A 17,902-nucleotide genomic window follows, 5' to 3' on the forward strand; every position below is an offset into this window, starting at 1 on the left:
TTTGCCATTCCCACTGCCTTCAAGCAGCACAGCCTTCCCCAAGTCATCAAAAATGTTAGCAAGACTGCGGATGTCTCTGCTATTCCTACTGAATACCATGATCTTCTGGAAGTGCTCAGTAAGGCACGTGCATCTTCCCTTCCCACTCACCGTCCTTATGCTTGTGCCATTGACCTTCTCCCAGACACTACACCACCTCAAAGTCGGTTGTATTCTCTGTCCGGACCAGAGACCAAAGCTATGGAGGAGTACATAGAGGAGTCTCTGGCCACTGGGGCTGTCCGTCCTTCTGCATCTCCTGTCGGCGCAGGGTTTTTCTTTGTGGAGAAGCAGGACAAGACCCTGTGCCCATGCATTGACTACCGGACCCTTAACGATATCACTGTCAAAAATCATTACCCCCTACCTCTCCTCGGCGTTTGAACCTCTCCAGGGGGCTACCATGTTTTCCAAGTTTGACCTTCGGAATGCCTACCACCTGGTTCGGATACGCGAGGGGGATGAGTGGAAGACAGTCTTCAACACAGCCAGTGGACATTATGAGTACCAGGTCATGCCATTTGGACTCACCACTTGCTGTCTTCCAGGCTTTGGTCAATGACGTGCTTCGGGACATGCTATTCCAGTTTGTGTTCGTCTACCTGGACGACATCCTGTTTTTTTCCCCGATCTGCCCAAGATCATGTATTCCATGTCAGACAGGCCTCCTGGAAAACCAACTGTTCTTGAAAGCCGAGAAGTGAGTTCCACCACTCTTCTATCACCTTTCTGGGATATGTCATTGCTGAGCACAATGTTCAGATGGATCCTGGAAAGGTGAAAGCAGTGGTGGATTGGCCTCAACCAACGTCCAGGGTGCAGTTGCAACGGTTTCTTGGGTTTGTAAACTTCTACCGCTGTTTCATTCGGGATTACAGCACACTGGCGGCCCCCCTCTCGGCACTCACCTCCCCCAAGGTACCGTTCAAATGGTCTCCAGCTGTCGACAAAGCCTTTGTGGACCTGAAGCATCGGTTCACAACAGCACCCACCTCATCCATCTGGACCCCTCGCGTCAATTTGTGGGGGATGTGGTTGCTTCAGATGTTGGAGTGGGGGCCATCCTGTCCCAGCGATCTGCCCAGGACCACAGGGCCATCCCTGTGGCTTCCTGTCCCATTGTCTCAATCCTTCTGAGAGGAACTACAATGTTGGCAACCGAGAACTCCTGGCGGTGAAGATGGCGTTGGAGTGGCGGCACTGGCTGGAAGGAGCAGAACAGCCATTCCTGGTCTGGACCGACCATAAAAACGTGGAATATCTCCGTTCAGCCAAGTGCCTCAACTCAAGGCAGGCCTGGTGGGCCCTCCTATTTACTAGATTCAACTTGACCATTTCCTACCGTCCTGGGTCTTAAAATGTGAAGCTTGAAGCTCTCTCCTGCCTATACAGTACCTCTGCCACACCCTCAACTTCCGAAACCATTCTCCCTACCTTATAGCTTGCTGCCACTGTAGATTGGGGTATTGAGAACCTGGTTCACAAGGTGCAACGCTCCCAACCCAGACCTGAAGGGGGCCCGGCTAACCTGCTGTTTGTCCCTAACCCAGTCCTGTCCCGGATCCTGGAACGGGCTCATTCCTCCAGGCTGACTTGTCATCCAGGGTCCCGTTGTACACTAGCCTTCCTTTGACAACGTTTCCGGTGGTCCACAATGGTCCATGATGTCTCTGCCTTTGTCACCGCATGCACTGTGTGTGCTCAAAACAAGACTCCACAGCAAGCTCCTTCTGGCCTCCTGCAGCCACTACCGGTCTCGTATATCTCTGGACTTTGTCACTGGACTCTCTCTGTCCGATGGCAACACTGTCATTCTAACGGTAGTCGACCGGTTCTCCAAGGCCGCCCATTTCATCCCTCTCCCCAAACTACCTTCTGCCAAGGAGACGGCCCAGCTTATGGTGCAACATGTCGTCTGGATCCATGGACTCCCGGTAGACATGGTCTCCGATCAGGGTCCTCAGTGTTGTCGTCTCAGTTCTGGAAGATATTCTGCACTCTTATTGGGTCATCAGCCAGCCTGTCATCCGGATTCCATCCCCAAAATAACGGTCAGTTGGAGCGAGCCAACCGAGACCTGGAGACCCCCTTAAGGTGCCTGGTCTCAACTAACCCCACTGCCTGGAGCCGTCAACTGGTCTGGGTGGAGTATGCACGGTACACTCTTCCCAGTTCTGCCACGTGACTCTTCCCTTTCGAGTACTCCATGGGGTATCAGCCTCCACTCTTCCCTGAACAAGGGGTACTGTCACGCCCGATCTGTTTCACCTGTCCTTGTGATTGTCTACACCCCCTCCAGGTGTCACTTATTTTCCACAGTGTATTTATCCCTGTGTTTCCTGTCTCTCTGTGCCAGTTCGTCTTGTATGTTTCCAAGTCAACCAGCGTTTTTCCTGTTCTCCTGCTTTTTGCATTCTCCTTTTTCTAGTCCTCCCGGTTTTCACCCTTGCCTGTTTCTGAACTTTGTACCCGTCTGCCTGACATTCTGCCTGCCTAGACCACGAGCCATTCTGCCATTCTGTACCTCCTGGACTCTGATCTGTCTTTGACCTTTTTGCCTGTCCACGACCGTTCTCTTGCCTACCCCTTTGGATTAATAAACATTGTAAGACTCCAACCATCTGCCTCCTGTGTCTGCATTTGGGTCTTGCCTTGTGCTTTGATAATGTGAGAATGCTATTCATTGACTACAGCTCAGTGTTCAACACCATAGTGCTCTCAAAGCTCATCACTAAGGTCTGTGGGACTAAACACCTCCCTCTGCAACTGGATCCTGGACTTCCTGACAGGTCGCCTCCAAGTGGTAAGGATAGGTAACAACACATCCGCCACACTGATCCTCAACATGGGGGCCCCACAGGGCTGCGTGCTCAGTCCCCTCCTGTATTCCCTGTTCACTCATGACTGCACGGCCAGGCACGACTCCAACACCATCATTAAGTTTGCCGATGACACAACAGTGGTGGGCCTGATCACCGACAACGACGAGACAGCCTATAGGGAGGAGGTCAGAGACCTGACTGTGTGGTGCAAGGACAACAACCTCTCCCTCAACGTGATTAAGACAAAGGAGATTATTGTGGACCACAGGAGAAGGAGGACCGAGCATGCCTCTATTCTCATCAACAGGGCTGTAGTGGAGCAGGTTGAGAGCTTCAAGTTCCTTGGCGTCCACATCACCAACCAACTAACATAGTCGAAGCACACCAGGACAGACGTGAAGAGGCATGACAAAACCTATTCCCCCTCGGGAGACTGAAAAGATTTGGCATGGGTCCTCAGATCCTCAAAAGGTTCTACAGCTGCACCACTGAGACCATCCTGACAGGTTGCATCACTGCCTGGTATGGCAATGGCTTGGCCTCCAACCTCAAGGCACTATAGAGGGTAGTGCATTCGGCCCAGTACATCACCGGAGCCAAGCTTCCTGCCCTCCAGGACCTCTCTACCAGGCGGTGTCAGAGGAAGGCCCTAAACATTGTCAGACTCCAGCCATCCCAGTCATAAACTATTCTCTCTGCTACCGAATGGCAAGCGGTACTGGAGCACCAAGTCTAGGTCCAACATGCTTCTAAACAGCTTTTACCCCCAAGCCATAAGACTCCTGAACATCTAATCAAATGGATACCCAAACGATTTGCATTTCCCCCCCTTCTACACTGTTGCTACTCTCTGCTATTATCTATGCACAATCACTTTAGTAGCTCTACCTACATGTACATATTACCTCAACTAACCGGTGCCCCCGCACATTGACTCTGTACCGGTACCCCCTGTATATAGCCTCGCTATTGTTATTTACTGCTGCTCTTTAAGTATTTGTTAATTTTATTTCTTTTTTTCTGTATTTTCTTAACTGTATTGTTGGTTACTTATAACTTCTTCAGGATCGGTGGGTCCCCTGCAGGACGTTGAGCTAACTTAGACTAATGCGATTAGCATGAGGTTGTAAGTAACAAGAACATTTCCCAGGACATATACATATCTGATATTTTCAGAAAGCTTAAATTCCTGTTAATCTAACTGCACTGTCCAAGTTACAGTTAAAGAACACCATGCTATTGTTTGAGGAGAGTGCACAGTTTTGAACATGAAAAGTTATTAATAAACCAACTAGACACGTTTGGGCAGTCCTAATACAACATTTTGAACAGAAATACAATGTTTTATTGGATCAGTCTAAAACGTTGCACATACACTGCTGCCATCTAGTAGCCAACATCTAAATTGCAGCTGGGCCGGAATAATACATGATGGCCTTTCTCTTGCATTTCAAAATGATGGTACAAAAAATACAATAGAACGGTTGATTTTTTTTCTTTGTAATATCTTTTACCAGATCTATTATGTTATATTCTCCTACATTCCATTCGCATTTCCACAACATTCAAAGCGTTTCCTTTCAAATGGTACCAAGAATATGCATATGCTTTGTAGGTTTAAAGTAAAACCTTGAAATCAGCCCTAGCCTTTACAGGAAGCCAGAGGCTAGCACTTGAGCATTGTACTGAAATTTTGGGGATCTAGTCAAGATTCTCGCAGCTGTAATCTGCACTAACTGAAGTTTATTAAGGCCTAGTGCCATATTTGGGTAGGTGGAAAGTAGGTCATTGCTGTAATCTAATCTTGAAGTGACAAAAGCATGGATTGGCTTTTCCGTATCACAATTCAATTCTCTATTCTGCTCCCCAAGTGCTTTCAGCTGGACGTGTACAACAGTGACGGCTCCCGGATGACAGAGAGCCAGATCCATGCCCAGCTCCTGTGATGGGCATCCTGACCAGTGAGCACTGCCAGACCTGGTGCCAGGCCTGCAGCCGCCTGCTCAAAGGTAGACGGATGATAGAACACAGCATTATACTATACATACCATAAAAATACCTAAAGTATGGGACGTCCAGGGTGTGGAATACAGAGGCCGAAAATTTGTATTTTTTATTACCTTCAGTAAGGACTTAGGGGGACTGTTCACTCAGTGGTTCACCTCTTAACCTTTCTTCCATGTTCTCCCTCTTTTTCTTACACATAAATTGAACAAGGAGTCAGTGCGAGCGATTGAGAAGGGACTTTTCACCTTGTGTCTGGACTCTCCAGTCATGAGGGTCTCAGATGATAGGTATGAGCCATGTTCTTCTCTCTTTCTCCTCCACCCGCGCTCTATTGGTTAAGAGTGTTGGGCCAGTAATCGATAGGTTGCTGAATCAAATCTCCGAGCAGACAAGGTAAAAATCTGTCGTTCTGCCCCTAAGCAAGGCAGTTAACCCACTGTTCCCCATCCAATGAAGTCATGGATGTCGATTATGGCAGCCCCCCGCACCTCTCTAATTCAGAGGGGTTGGGTTAAATGCGGAAGACACATTTCAGTTGAATGCATTCAGTTGTACAACTGACTAGGTATCCCCCTTTCCCTTTTCTCTAATTTTTCCAGGGTCGCCGCCAATAATGGCTGATCTCTGGCTCTGACTCCACTCTCCGAGGGTGTCTCTGGGGGAGTGGGATATGCCAAACAATTATTTCCTATTCACATGTATAATATACACTTGTACAAATAGGACAAATGTAAGCACCCTCCTAATTATTATTGTTATGAATTCTCTCTCCATTTCCTCTTCTCAATTATTTATACAACCAAATTAATATTATTTCACCCATCCTTTGTTACTATTTTTGTAATTGCTGTACAGTATGAATTATTTTTGCTCATTTACATTTAACACACCAGGGACTTGTTGAGCACTTAAAACCTCTCTAGGGTACGTGGGACAAAATCGTCCCACACTATTCAACAACCATTGACAAATCAGAGCGCCAAATTTAAAACCACAAAATGTCATAATTCAAAGTTCTCAAACATAGGACTATTTTACACCATTTGAAAGATAAGACTCTCGTTAATCTAACCACATTGTCCGATTTCAAAAAGGCTTTACAGCGAAAGCAAAACATTAGATTATGTCAAGAGAGTACCCAGCCAAAAATAATCAAACAGCCATTTTCAAAGCAAGCATATATGTCACAAAAACCAAAACCACAGCTAAATGCAGCACTAACCTTTGATCTTCATCAGATGACACTCCTAGGACATTATGCTATACAATACATGCATGTTTTGTTCAATCAAGTTCATATTTATATCAAAAACCAGCTTTTTACATTAGCATGTGATGTTCAGAACTAGCATACCCACCGAAAACTTCCGGTGAATTTACTAAATTACTCATGAATAACATTCACAAAATACATAACAATTATTTTAAGAATTATAGATACAGAACTCCTTTATGCACTCGCTATGTCAGATTTTAAAATAGCTTTTCGGCGAAAGCACATTTTGCAATATTCTGAGTACATAGCCCGGCCATCAAGGCTAGCTAATTTGACACCCACCAAGTTTGGCCCTCACCAAACTCAGATTTACTATAAGAAAAATTGGATTACCTTTGCTGTTCTTCGTCAGAATGCACTCCCAGGACTTCTACTTCAACAACAAATGTTTTGGTTCCAAATAATCCATAGTTATATTCAAATAGCTCCGTTTTGTTCATGCGTTCAGGTCAGTATCCGAAGGGTGACGCGCAAGCGCATTTCGTGACAAAAAAATTCAAAATAATCCATTACCGTACTTCGAAGCATGTCAAACGCTGTTTAAAATCAATTTTTATGCGATTTTTCTCGTAAAATAGCGATAATACTTCAAAAGGGTGACGTTGTATTCATTCAAAGGCTGAAAGAAAAAAATGGAGTAGTCTCGTGGACGCGCATCTCCAGTGTCACTGTTCCCAGCCTGACCACTCACAAACAGAGCTCCTGTACTTCGCCCAGAGACTGCAGACACCCCATTACACTTTCTGGCGCCTTCTGAGAGCCAATGGAAGCCTTAGAAAATGTCACGTTACAGCAGAGATGCTGTATTTTCAATAGAGATGCCACAGAAGGAGAACAAATTGTCAGACAGGGCACTTCCTGTATGGAATCTTCTCAGGTTTTGGCCTGCCATATGAGTTCTGTTATACTCACAGACACCATTTAAACAGTTTTAGAAACTTTACAGTGTTTTCTATCCAAATCTACTAATTATATGCATATTCTCGTTTCTGGGCAAGAGTAGTAACCAGTTTAAATCGGGTTAAAAAAAAATATCCGGCCGTGCAAATACTGCCCCCTAGCCCCAACAGGTTAATTGGTTACGGCTGATTGATGCGTTTTGGATTATGAGATGAATTAGTCATGCAGTTCTATGTTACTTTGACCTTGACTGACAGGCACTCCAGTCGCATGGCAGCTCAAATCCTGCATGGGGGCGGGACACACTTGAACAGCGGCAATCTTGGTTTGACAAAACACTGCAGGTGTCACGTCCTGACCAGTGAAAAGGGTCATTTGCCATAGTAGAATGGTCAGGGCGTGGCAGGGAGGTTGTTTTGGGGGTTTTGGGGGTTTTTGGTTCAAGGGGAATTTGTTCTAGTTTTCATTTTCTATGCTTCGTTTTCTATGTTTGGCTGAGTATGGTTTCCAATCAGAGGCAGGTGTCTTTCGTTGTCTCTGATTGGAAGCCATACTTAGGCAGCCTGTTTTCCTTTGGGTTTTGTGGGTGGTTATTTTCCATTTAGTTGTTTTACCTGACGGAACTGTTGGTCGTTGTTATTTTGCTGTTTAAGTGTTCTCATAAATTAAATTAAGAATGAGCACTCAACACGCTGCGCCTTGGTCTGTTCACTACGACGGCTGTGACAGCAGGTGAGTGGAGCAGTAAAATTAACCAAATGACCAACCAATCATAGATCACATTTTGCAGAAGTACTTTATGGATAGTGTCTTTTTAGCCCATATGGGCTGGGCACCAAATGGTGTATGACACTGAAATAAAATAAATCAATCAGCAAAAAAAGTTCACGGACTGAGCAACAGTTGTTGGTAAATGAATGAATTCTTCCACTGTTCCTTCCTCTCTCCTAGTTTGTGGTGGGTGAGGATAACTCATGGGGGCTTCTGTATGAGCAGGCCACGGCTGAAGGTCCACCAATACCTACTCTTCCGGATCACATTCTACAATACTGGTCCGATAACACAGGGGAAGGTCTTATCTACTTTTGCTGCATTACTTGCTCAATTACATACAGTATGTATACAGTATTCACCTCAGTTTCTCAGGATTGCAAACAACTTGTAGTTGAGGTTTATCAGAAGAGAAACAATGAGTCAAACAATAAAAAACACACACACAATGCCAATTAACATTTATCCTTGGTCTTCTCTCTTCAGTAAGAAACCTGACCCAAAGAAAACCCCTTTGATCCCTCTTCAGATGCCCAAGAAGCTTTACTTCAACATTGACTGTGAGATTAAGAGATATCGAGCATACCAAGCAAAACCTTGATATGTGAGTTTGCATACCCTATGCAATTATTATCATGCATTATTTCCTCACTCCTGTGTTGTTACATATCATAGAGGCTTTATTGAATCTAAATATGCAGTTAATTTATATGGTGCACATACTGACTGGTTTGACACAGACTACAGTACTAACACTGTCGAGTGCATTGGTGTACTAGGTGATACTACAATGATAAGAAAACGCTCGGCCTCTGTGTAGTCGATGTTTGCTTTGCTATGAAATTCAACACGGCTCTGAGCTGAAATGAAAGTGACACGGACCAAAGCAAATGGAGGCGTGTAAACATGATTATCTGCCCTCAGTGTTGGTTTAACCTTTAGAAAACACGGTCAGAAGTGTAAGACGGCTCTGGTTGGCTTTAGTGCCCCCTAACCTCCTTATTCTATTTTAAGTAATTGTTTGTGATCCTGAGCTGGCTGTGTTATCCTGGGTTCAGACCATGTGCTGCCATCCTGTGGCCAAACTGACAACTGTCGATACATTTGTATCCCATTAGAGTGAAGATACATCTTTATAATTTTAATTGAACAGCTAACCTGGGCCCGTATACATGACGTGTCTCAGAGCAAGAAAGCTGATATTGGATCAGGGACATTCATTATAATCTACAAGGCAAAAACTGATCCTAGATCAGCACTCCCACTTTGATGCTTTATTCATGGAATTTGAATTTGTCATTTGAATTTTGCCATACTTTTCCCCCCAGACTGATCAATGACCTGGATATCCGGTGCTTCAACTTTCAGAGGTTTGGGAAGGAGTTGCCCAAACGGCACAATGTGAGTCCCAACTCCTTCATCCATGTGGCACTGCAGCTGGCCTACTACAAGTGAGCTCATAGGAATCACTTACAAAGGGCATTCAGCCTCAAACCAGGATACTGTATGCAATAATAAGGATAATGTGTGCAGTTGTTGTTGTTTTCACACTTTGTGGTACTGATTTTCATAGACGTGCTAGTAAATGTTCATACAAGAAGCATTATATTCTCATAGTAAATAAATGAGACAATATATGTTATTGGCAGCCAACTTTCTGAAAATGTAGAATATCTGCATTTTCAAATCAAGACTTTTCTGTAAATTAATTGTGATAAGCAGCAATTGTGTCCATATCGAATATCTGAATTGCGTTCAGTACGACAGAATGTTGTGCAACATTGAATTCAACTGAAACGGTACTGTACTGAACATCCGGTTTAAAAACGTTGTGATTATGGTGGCCCAAAGGGAAGTAACTATATGGTGTGCTGCACGAGTTTTGTGATTTCAGATGGTCACACCCATATTGATAAGGCCATACCTCACCACACTCACCAAATGGGAGCAAGCATACCTCAAAGGCTGTCAAAGATCATTGTGCACCGTTTTGGGCAAACGGGTCATTCAGTTCAAAGCGTCACGGAACGTAGCAAACGTTGAAGCAAACTGAACGCACCCCTGCTCTCCCTTTCTCCTTCTCTCCATCAGAGTTCACAATGAGGTCTGTGCCTCCTGTGACATCGCCTCCCAAAGGATGTTTCGAGGGGGCCGCACAGACTACATCCGCTCTCCCACCAATCAAATGCTCAAGTTTGTGCTTGCCTTTGACGACCCCACTATCTCGGTGAGAATCATACTCAGGGCTTGACATGTCCTTTGGACAAGTGGGAGAGAAAGATCCAGTCAGTTAAAAAGTGGTCTATAACACTATTTTTACATCATTGTATGATGCAAGGAGTCACTTTCCAAAATAAAATGCATTATTATTACCATAGATAATCAGACGAAAGTGTGCCTATTGGCTTCTTTGCATATTCAAGCCTACAACACTGCCCCTTTAAGGCGCTCCTGACGGGTGGTTGGGCCCCCTTACTCCCTATGTAATTGTAATTTTGCAATATTTTAAACAAATACGTTTTATGTCTTTATAAAATAATTACCTCATTCAATGAATTAGAGATCAAATGACTACTTCAAAGCAAGGTAACTAACTATGGCATGTTTATCTATAACCTAAAATATTCAGATGATCTATTGAAGTATTCGTCAATTAAGCTAGAATATTTGTCACAATGTTGAATAGAGTGGAATCACACCTTTCCAATGGTGTCAGGTTTATTTCTCAAGTCCCATTATTGAGCACTTGAGAGAGAGTTTTACAATAGGAGTATGTAGCATTGGTTTATAGTGCCTTTGGAAAGTATTCAGACCCTTTGACTTTTTCCACATTTTGTTACGTTACAGCCTTGTTCTAAAATTGTTTAAATGAAACAATGTCCTCAGCAATCTACACACAATACCCCATAAAGACAAACCGACATTTTTGCAAATGTATTAAAAACAAAAAACGGATACTTTATTTACGTAAGCATTCAGATCCTTTGCTATGATGCTCGAAATTGAGCTCTGGTGCATCCTGTTTCAATTTATCATCTTTGAGATGTTTCTACAACTTCATTGGAGTCCGCCTGTGGTAAATTCAATTGATTGGGCATGATTTGGAAAGGCACACCTGTTTAAATAATGTCTCACAGTTGACAGTGCATTACAGAGCAAAAACCAAGACATGAGGCCGAAGGAATTGTCCATAGAGATCCGAGACAGGATTGTGTCAAGGCACAGATCTGAGGAATGGTACCAAAAAATGGCTGCAGCACTGAAGGTCCCCAAGAACACAGTGGCCTCCATCATTCTTAAATGGAAAAAGTTTGGAACCACCAAGACTCTTCCAAAAGCTGGCCGCCCGGCCAAACTGATCAATCGGGGGAGAAGGGCCTTGGTCACTGTGACAGAGCTCTAGAGTTCCTCTGTGGAGATGGGAGGACCTTCTAGAAAGACAACCATCTCTGCAGCACTCCACCAATTAGGCCTTTATGGTAGAGTGGCCAGACGGAAGCCACTCCTCAGTAAAAGGCACATGACAGCCCGCTTGGACTTTGCCAAAAGGCATCTAAAGACTCTCAGATCATGAGAAACAAGATTCTCTGGTCTGATGAAACCAAGATTGAACTCTTTGGCCAGAATACCAAGCGTCACGTCTGGAGGAAACCTGGCACCATCCCTACGGTGAAGCATGGTGGTGGCAGCATCATGCTGTGGGGATGTTTTTCAGCTGCATGGACTGGGAGACTAGTCAGGATTGAGGCAAAGATGAATGGAGCAAAGTACAGAGAACCTGCTCCAGGGTGCTCAGGACCTCAGGCTGGGGCGAAGGTTCACCTTTCAACAGGACAACAACCTTAAGCACACAGCCAAGACAACGCAGGAGTGGCTTCGGGACAAGTCTCTGAATGTCCTTGTGTGGCCCATACAGAGCCCAGTCTTGAACCTGATCGAACATCTCTGGATAGACCTGAAAACAGCTGTGCAGCAACGCTCCACATCCAACCTGACTGCAGTTGAGAGGATCTGTAGAGAACATTGGGAGAAACTCCCCATCTACAGGTGTGCCAAGCTTGTAGCATCATAGCCAAGAAGACTCGAGGCTGTAATCGCTGCCAAAGGTGCTTCAACAAAGTAAAGGGTCTGAATACTTATGTAAATGTGATATTTCAGATTTTGTATTTGTTTTATTAGCAAAATGTCTAAACTGTTTTTGCTTTGTCATTATGGGGTATTGTGTGTAGATTAATGAGGGGAAAAAACGATTTAATGCATTTTAGAATAAGGTTGTAACCTAACAAAATGTGGAAAAAGTCAAGGGGTTCGAATACTTTCCGAAGGCACTGTATTTGTGGTCAGGTGATTCACACTCCATGGCTTTTCCAGGATTTTCATGACCGATGCGCTCTACAGAAATTGGGATAGCAGGTCGCAAAACTTTGAATCCGGAAGACACTGATCCAATTCTGATTGGAGTAATTGTTTGAAATTGTGAATTGTTGGTTATAAACAAATGTACTTTTCCATTCAGACAATATAGAGTACCAGTCAAAAGTTGACACACCTACTCATTCAAGGTTTATTTTTTAATTCCACCATTATTACGCACACCTGCCTTTCCCCCATCATGCGCATCAGCGATTATTGGACTCACCTGGACTCTATCACCTCTGTCATTACCTTCCCTGTATATGTCTGGTTCCTCGCTCTGTTCCCTGCTTCAGCATTGATTGTCGTATGTCCCCGTGTGCCGACGCTGTGCCTGTCTTGTTACCTGTTTGTTCCTGATTAAATGTTGACTCCCCGTACCTGCTTCTCATCTCCGGCATCGATCCTTACAGAATGCTGAAGCCACTATACAAAACATTGGGGAGCAATGGCGTTCCGGGTTGGGGGTGACGTTGATAGAACCGGGGCTGCCTAAGCCAAATCGTCGGGCTGTCACGCCCTAGCTAGCTCGAGAGGTTCTTGCCCCGGTTGGCTCGGAAGGCGCCCATCCCACGTCGGGCCTCAGCTGGATCGTCAGGTTTTTATGCCCAGCCTGCTCGTCAGGCTGCTACATCTCTGCCGGATCATCGGGCTCGAATGCCGCAGCGGGATTGTCAGGCTCCTATGCCTCAGTGGGCTCGCCAGGCTCCCATGCCTCTGCCGGTTCGTCGAGAGTTTACGCCCAGACGGCTTGCCCAGCGCCCATGCCTCGGAGGGCCCGTCATACTATGCGTTGGTCCTTACATTGTGCAAAGTTGTCATCAAGGCACTCTCGGCATTCTCTCAACCAGCTTCACCTGGAATGCTTTTCCAATAGCCTTGAAGGAGTTCCCACATATGCTGAGCACTTGTTGGCTGCTGTTCCTTCATTCTGCGGTCCAACTCATTCCAAACCATCTCAATTGGGTTGAGGTTGGGTGATTGTGGAGGCCAGGTCATCTGATGCAGCACTCCATCACTCTCCTTCTTGGTAAAATGGCCCTTACACAGCCTGGAGGTGTGTTGGGTCATTATCCTGTAAAAGAAAAAAAAGAGTTCCACTATGCGCAAACCAGATGGGATGGCGTATCGCTGCAGAATGCTGTGGTAGCCATGCGGGTTCAGTGTGCCTTGAATTCTAAATAAATCACTGACAGTGTCACCAGCAAATAACCCCCACACCATCACACCTCCTCCTCCATGCTTCACGGTGGGAACCACACATGTGGATATCATCTGTTCACCTATTCTGCGTCTCACAAAGACACACCGGTTGGAACCAAAAATCTCAGATTTGGACAGATTTCCACCGGTCTAATGTCCATTGCTTGTGTTTTTTGGCCCAAGCAAGTCTCTTCTTCCTACTGGTGTCCTTTAGTAGTGGTTTCTTTGCAGCAATTTGACCATGAAGGCCTGATTCACACAGTCTCCTCTGAACAGTTGATGTTGATGTGTCTGTTACTTGAACTCTGAAGTATTTATTTGGGCTGGAATTTCTGAGGCTGGTAACTAATGAACTTATCCTCTGCAGCAGAGGTAGCTCTGGGTCTTCCATTCCTGTGGCGATCCTCATGAGAGCCAGTTTCATTTTTGCGCTTGATGATTTTTGCGACTGCACTTGAAGAAACTTTCAAAGTTCTTGAAATGTATATATTGACTGACCTTCATGTCTTAAAGTAATGATGGCCTGTCATTTCTCTTTGCTTATTTGAGCTGTTCTTGCCATAATATGGACTTGCTCTATTACCAAATAGGGCTATCTTCTGTATACGACCCCTACCCTTGTCACAACACAACTGATTGGCTCAAACACATTAAGAAGGAAAGAAATTCCACAAATTAACTTTTAACAAGCCACACCTGTTAATTGAAATGCGTTCCAGGTGGCTGGTTAAATTTAACACTTTTTTTGGTTACTACATGATTCCATGTGTTATTTCATAGTTTTGATGTCTTCACTACTATTCTACAATGTAGAAAATAGTAAAAATAAAGAAAAAGCCTGGAATGAGTAGGTGTGTGTCACGATTCCCACCGACGGTGGCGCCCCCTCGTGCTCGGGTGGCGCTCGGCGGTCGTCGTCACCGGCCTATTAGCTGCCACCGATTCCCTTTTGCTTTTCCCTTTTTTTGGTTTTGGACACCTGTGGTCAATTAGCCATTAGAGGGGCTATTTAGTTTAGCTGGCCCGCTCCTTGTTGTGCGGGATTGATTATTGTATGTCGACTTCTTGTTCGTGTCGGCTTTGCATTGTCGCTCATTGTGTTTATTCCCCTGTGCTTGGGAACTTTGTTTTTGCTTCAGTGTTATTAAAAACAACACTCCCTGTGTTCATTGCTTCCTGCGCCTCATTCCTGAAACGCGACTACCAAAGCCCTTACAGTGTGTCCAAACTTTTGACTGGTAATGTAAATATATATTCTGCTTGTCTGTCAATTTTTTTATTTTTTTTTTTTTTTTTTTTACTCGTCCTGGACAAGCGTTAATGTTGAGCCCTGATACTAATAGCTGTTTTAACCATTGTCAACCAATCTGGGGTTGTTTTAACTACCTTAGTGGAATGCTCTGATTGTAACGTCGCTGTGGATAAGAGTGGCTGCTATATGACTAAAATCTAAATGTATTTGAGCTTACATATTCATTCAGGATTTGTGGAAACGGCACCACTTTTCGCCCCTCAGCGTCTTTAATATCCCAAACGGACGTGGCAGTTTCACAAATGAAGGATTCTGGATTTAGTGACTGTTTGATAAACCGAAGGCACAACACAATCTCTTGTTTCATGGGTGGCTGAGAAAAACAACTACTTTCAATTATTAATAAAGTCAACAATACATGGCAGGTTTACAAGGGATTATGACCCGACGTTTACATTATTGGTGCGTATTGATTCTCTGTGTTGCAAAGCTGGAATTGCTCAGAAAGGCCGTAGAGACCTACGTCGCTCTTACTGATCAGGTAACTAAATGCTTCTGCTGCCATACTCTCAGTATTTTGTGTCACTTTTCCGTCACCTAACTACCTTTCTAATCAGGTACTCAAAGGACAGTCCATCGACCGCCACCTGCTGGGCTTGAAACTTCAGGCCATTGAGGAGGGACTGAGCGTGTCCAGACTGTTCATGGACACTGCTTATGTCCTGGCCATCCACTGGAAACTGAGAACAGGATAGGTAAAGTATAACTCCAGTGGAAGTTGACAGTATTGCAACATTCATTCCAATGACAGGAAATTATTATGTCATCTCAAGGTGAGTGTCAGATAATGCAATATTATATTGTGTCTAATGTGTCCCTCTCCATTAACATGTAGTTTAGTATTATCTTTTTGTGGTCACTTAGCTTATTAAAGTCATCACAGTGCCATTGATCTAGACAGATAATCATGTTTACATCAGGAATTTGTTGTCCTTGTACAGTCCCTCCAGGATTCCGTGATTGCAAAATTTGTAGCAAAATCAACAATTCCATGCATATTATCTTCTCTGCTCCTCTGGGGATGTAGAGGTGAATCCAGGCCCTGCAGTGCCTGGCTCCACTCCTACTCCCCAGGCGCTCTCTTTTGATGACTTCTGTAACCGTAATAACCTTGGTTTCATGCATGTTAAGATTAGAAGCCTCCTCCCTAAGTTTGTTTTATTCACTGCTTTAGCACACTCTGCCAACCCGGATGTCCTAGCTGTGTCTGAATCTTGGCTTAGGAAGTCCACCAAAAACTCTGAAATCTTCATCCCTAACTACAACGTTTTCAGACAAGATAGAACGACCAAAGGGGGCGGTGTTGCAATCTACTGCAGAGATAGCCTGCAGAGTTCTGTCCTGCTATCCAGGTCTGTACCCAAACAATTTGAACTTCTACTTTTAAAAATCCACCTCTCCAAAAACAAGTCTGTCACCGTTGCCGCCTGCTATAGACCCCCCTCGGCCCCTAGTTGTGCTCTGGACACCATATGTGAACTGATTGCCCCCCATCTATCTTCAGAGCTCGTGCTACTAGGTGACCTAAACTGGGACATGCTTAACACCCCAGCCATCCTACAATCCAAGCTTGATGCCCTCAATCTCACACAAATTATTAATGAACCCACCAGGTACAACCCCAAAGCCGCAAACACTGGCACCCTCATAGATATCATCCTAACCAACGTGCCCTCTAAATACACCTCTGCTGTTTTCAACCAAGATCTCAGCGATCACTGCCTCATTGCCTGCACCCGTAATGGGTCAGCGGTCAAACGACCTCCACTCATCACTGTCAAACGCTCCCTGAAACATTTCAACGAGCAAGCCTTTCTAATCGACCTGGCCCTGGTATCCTGGAAGGATATTGACCTCATCCCGTCAGTAGAGGATGCCTGGTTATTTTTAAAAAATGCCTTCCTCTCCATCTTAAATAAGCATGCCCCTTTCAAGAAATGTAGAACCAGGAACAGATATAGCCCTTGGTTCTCCCCAGACCTGACTGCCCTTAACCAACACAAAAATATCCTGTGGCGTTCTGCATTAGCATCGAACTGCCCCCGCGATATGCAACTTTTTAGGGAAGTTAGAAACCAATACACACAGGCAGTTAGAAACGCCAAGGCTAGCTTTTTCAAACAGAAATTCGCTTCGTGCAACTCCAACTCTAAAAAGTTCTGGGACATTGTAAAGTCCATGGAGAATAAGAACACCTCCTCCCAACTGCCCACTGCACTGAGGATAGGAAACTCTGTCACCACCGATAAGCCCACTATAATTGAGAATTTCAATAAGCATTTTTCTACGGCTGGCCATGCTTTCCACCTAACTACCCCTACTGCATTCAACAGCACTGCACCCCCCACAGCTACTCGCCCAAGCCTCCCCCATTTCTCCTTCTCCCAAATCCATTCAGCTGATGTTCTGAAAGAGCTGCAAAATCTGGACCCCTACAAATCAGCTGGGCTTGACAATCTGGACCCTTTCTTTCTAAAATTATCTGCCGAAATTATTGCAACCCCTATTACTAGCCTGTACAACCTCTCTTTCGTGTCGTCTGAGATTCCCATAGATTGGAAAGCAGCTGCTGTCATCCCCCTCTTCAAAGGAGGTGACACTCTTGACCCAAATTGCTACAGACCTATATCCATCCTACCCTGCCTTTCTAAGGTCTTCGAAAGCCAAGTCAACAAACAGATTACCGACCATTTCGAATCCCACCGCACCCTCTCCGCTATGCAATCTGGTTTCAGAGCTGGTCATGGGTGCACCTCAGCCACGCTCAAGGTCCTAAACGACATCGTAACCGCCATCGATAAGAAACAATACTGTGCTGCCGTATTCATTGACCTGGCCAAAGCTTTTGACTCTGTTAATCACCACATCCTCATCGGCAGACTCAGTAGCCTTGGTTTCTCAAACGATTGCGTCGCCTGGTTCACCAACTACTTCTCTGACAGAGTTCAGTGTGTCAAATCGGAGGGCCTACTGTCTGGACCTCTGGCAGTCTCTATGGGGGTACCACAGGGTTCAATTCTTGGGCCAACTCTTTTCTCTGTATACATAAATGATGTCGCTCTTGCTGCTGGTGAATCTCTGATCCACCTCTACGCAGACGACACCATTCTGTACACTTCTGGCCCTTCTTTGGACACTGTGTTAACAACCCTCCAGACG

General features: G+C 44.9%; 1 pseudogene; it reads left to right on the top strand.

Moving 5' to 3' along the window:
- Window positions 1-240: 240 nt before the first annotated feature.
- On the top strand, window positions 241-15,438 carry LOC106588143 (carnitine O-acetyltransferase-like; annotated as a pseudogene).
- The last annotated feature ends 2,464 nt before the right edge of the window (window positions 15,439-17,902 follow it).

Source organism: Salmo salar, chromosome 27, assembly GCF_965601325.2.
Source record: "Salmo salar chromosome 27, fSalSal1, whole genome shotgun sequence".
NCBI classification, from domain to species: Eukaryota; Metazoa; Chordata; class Actinopteri; order Salmoniformes; family Salmonidae; genus Salmo; species Salmo salar.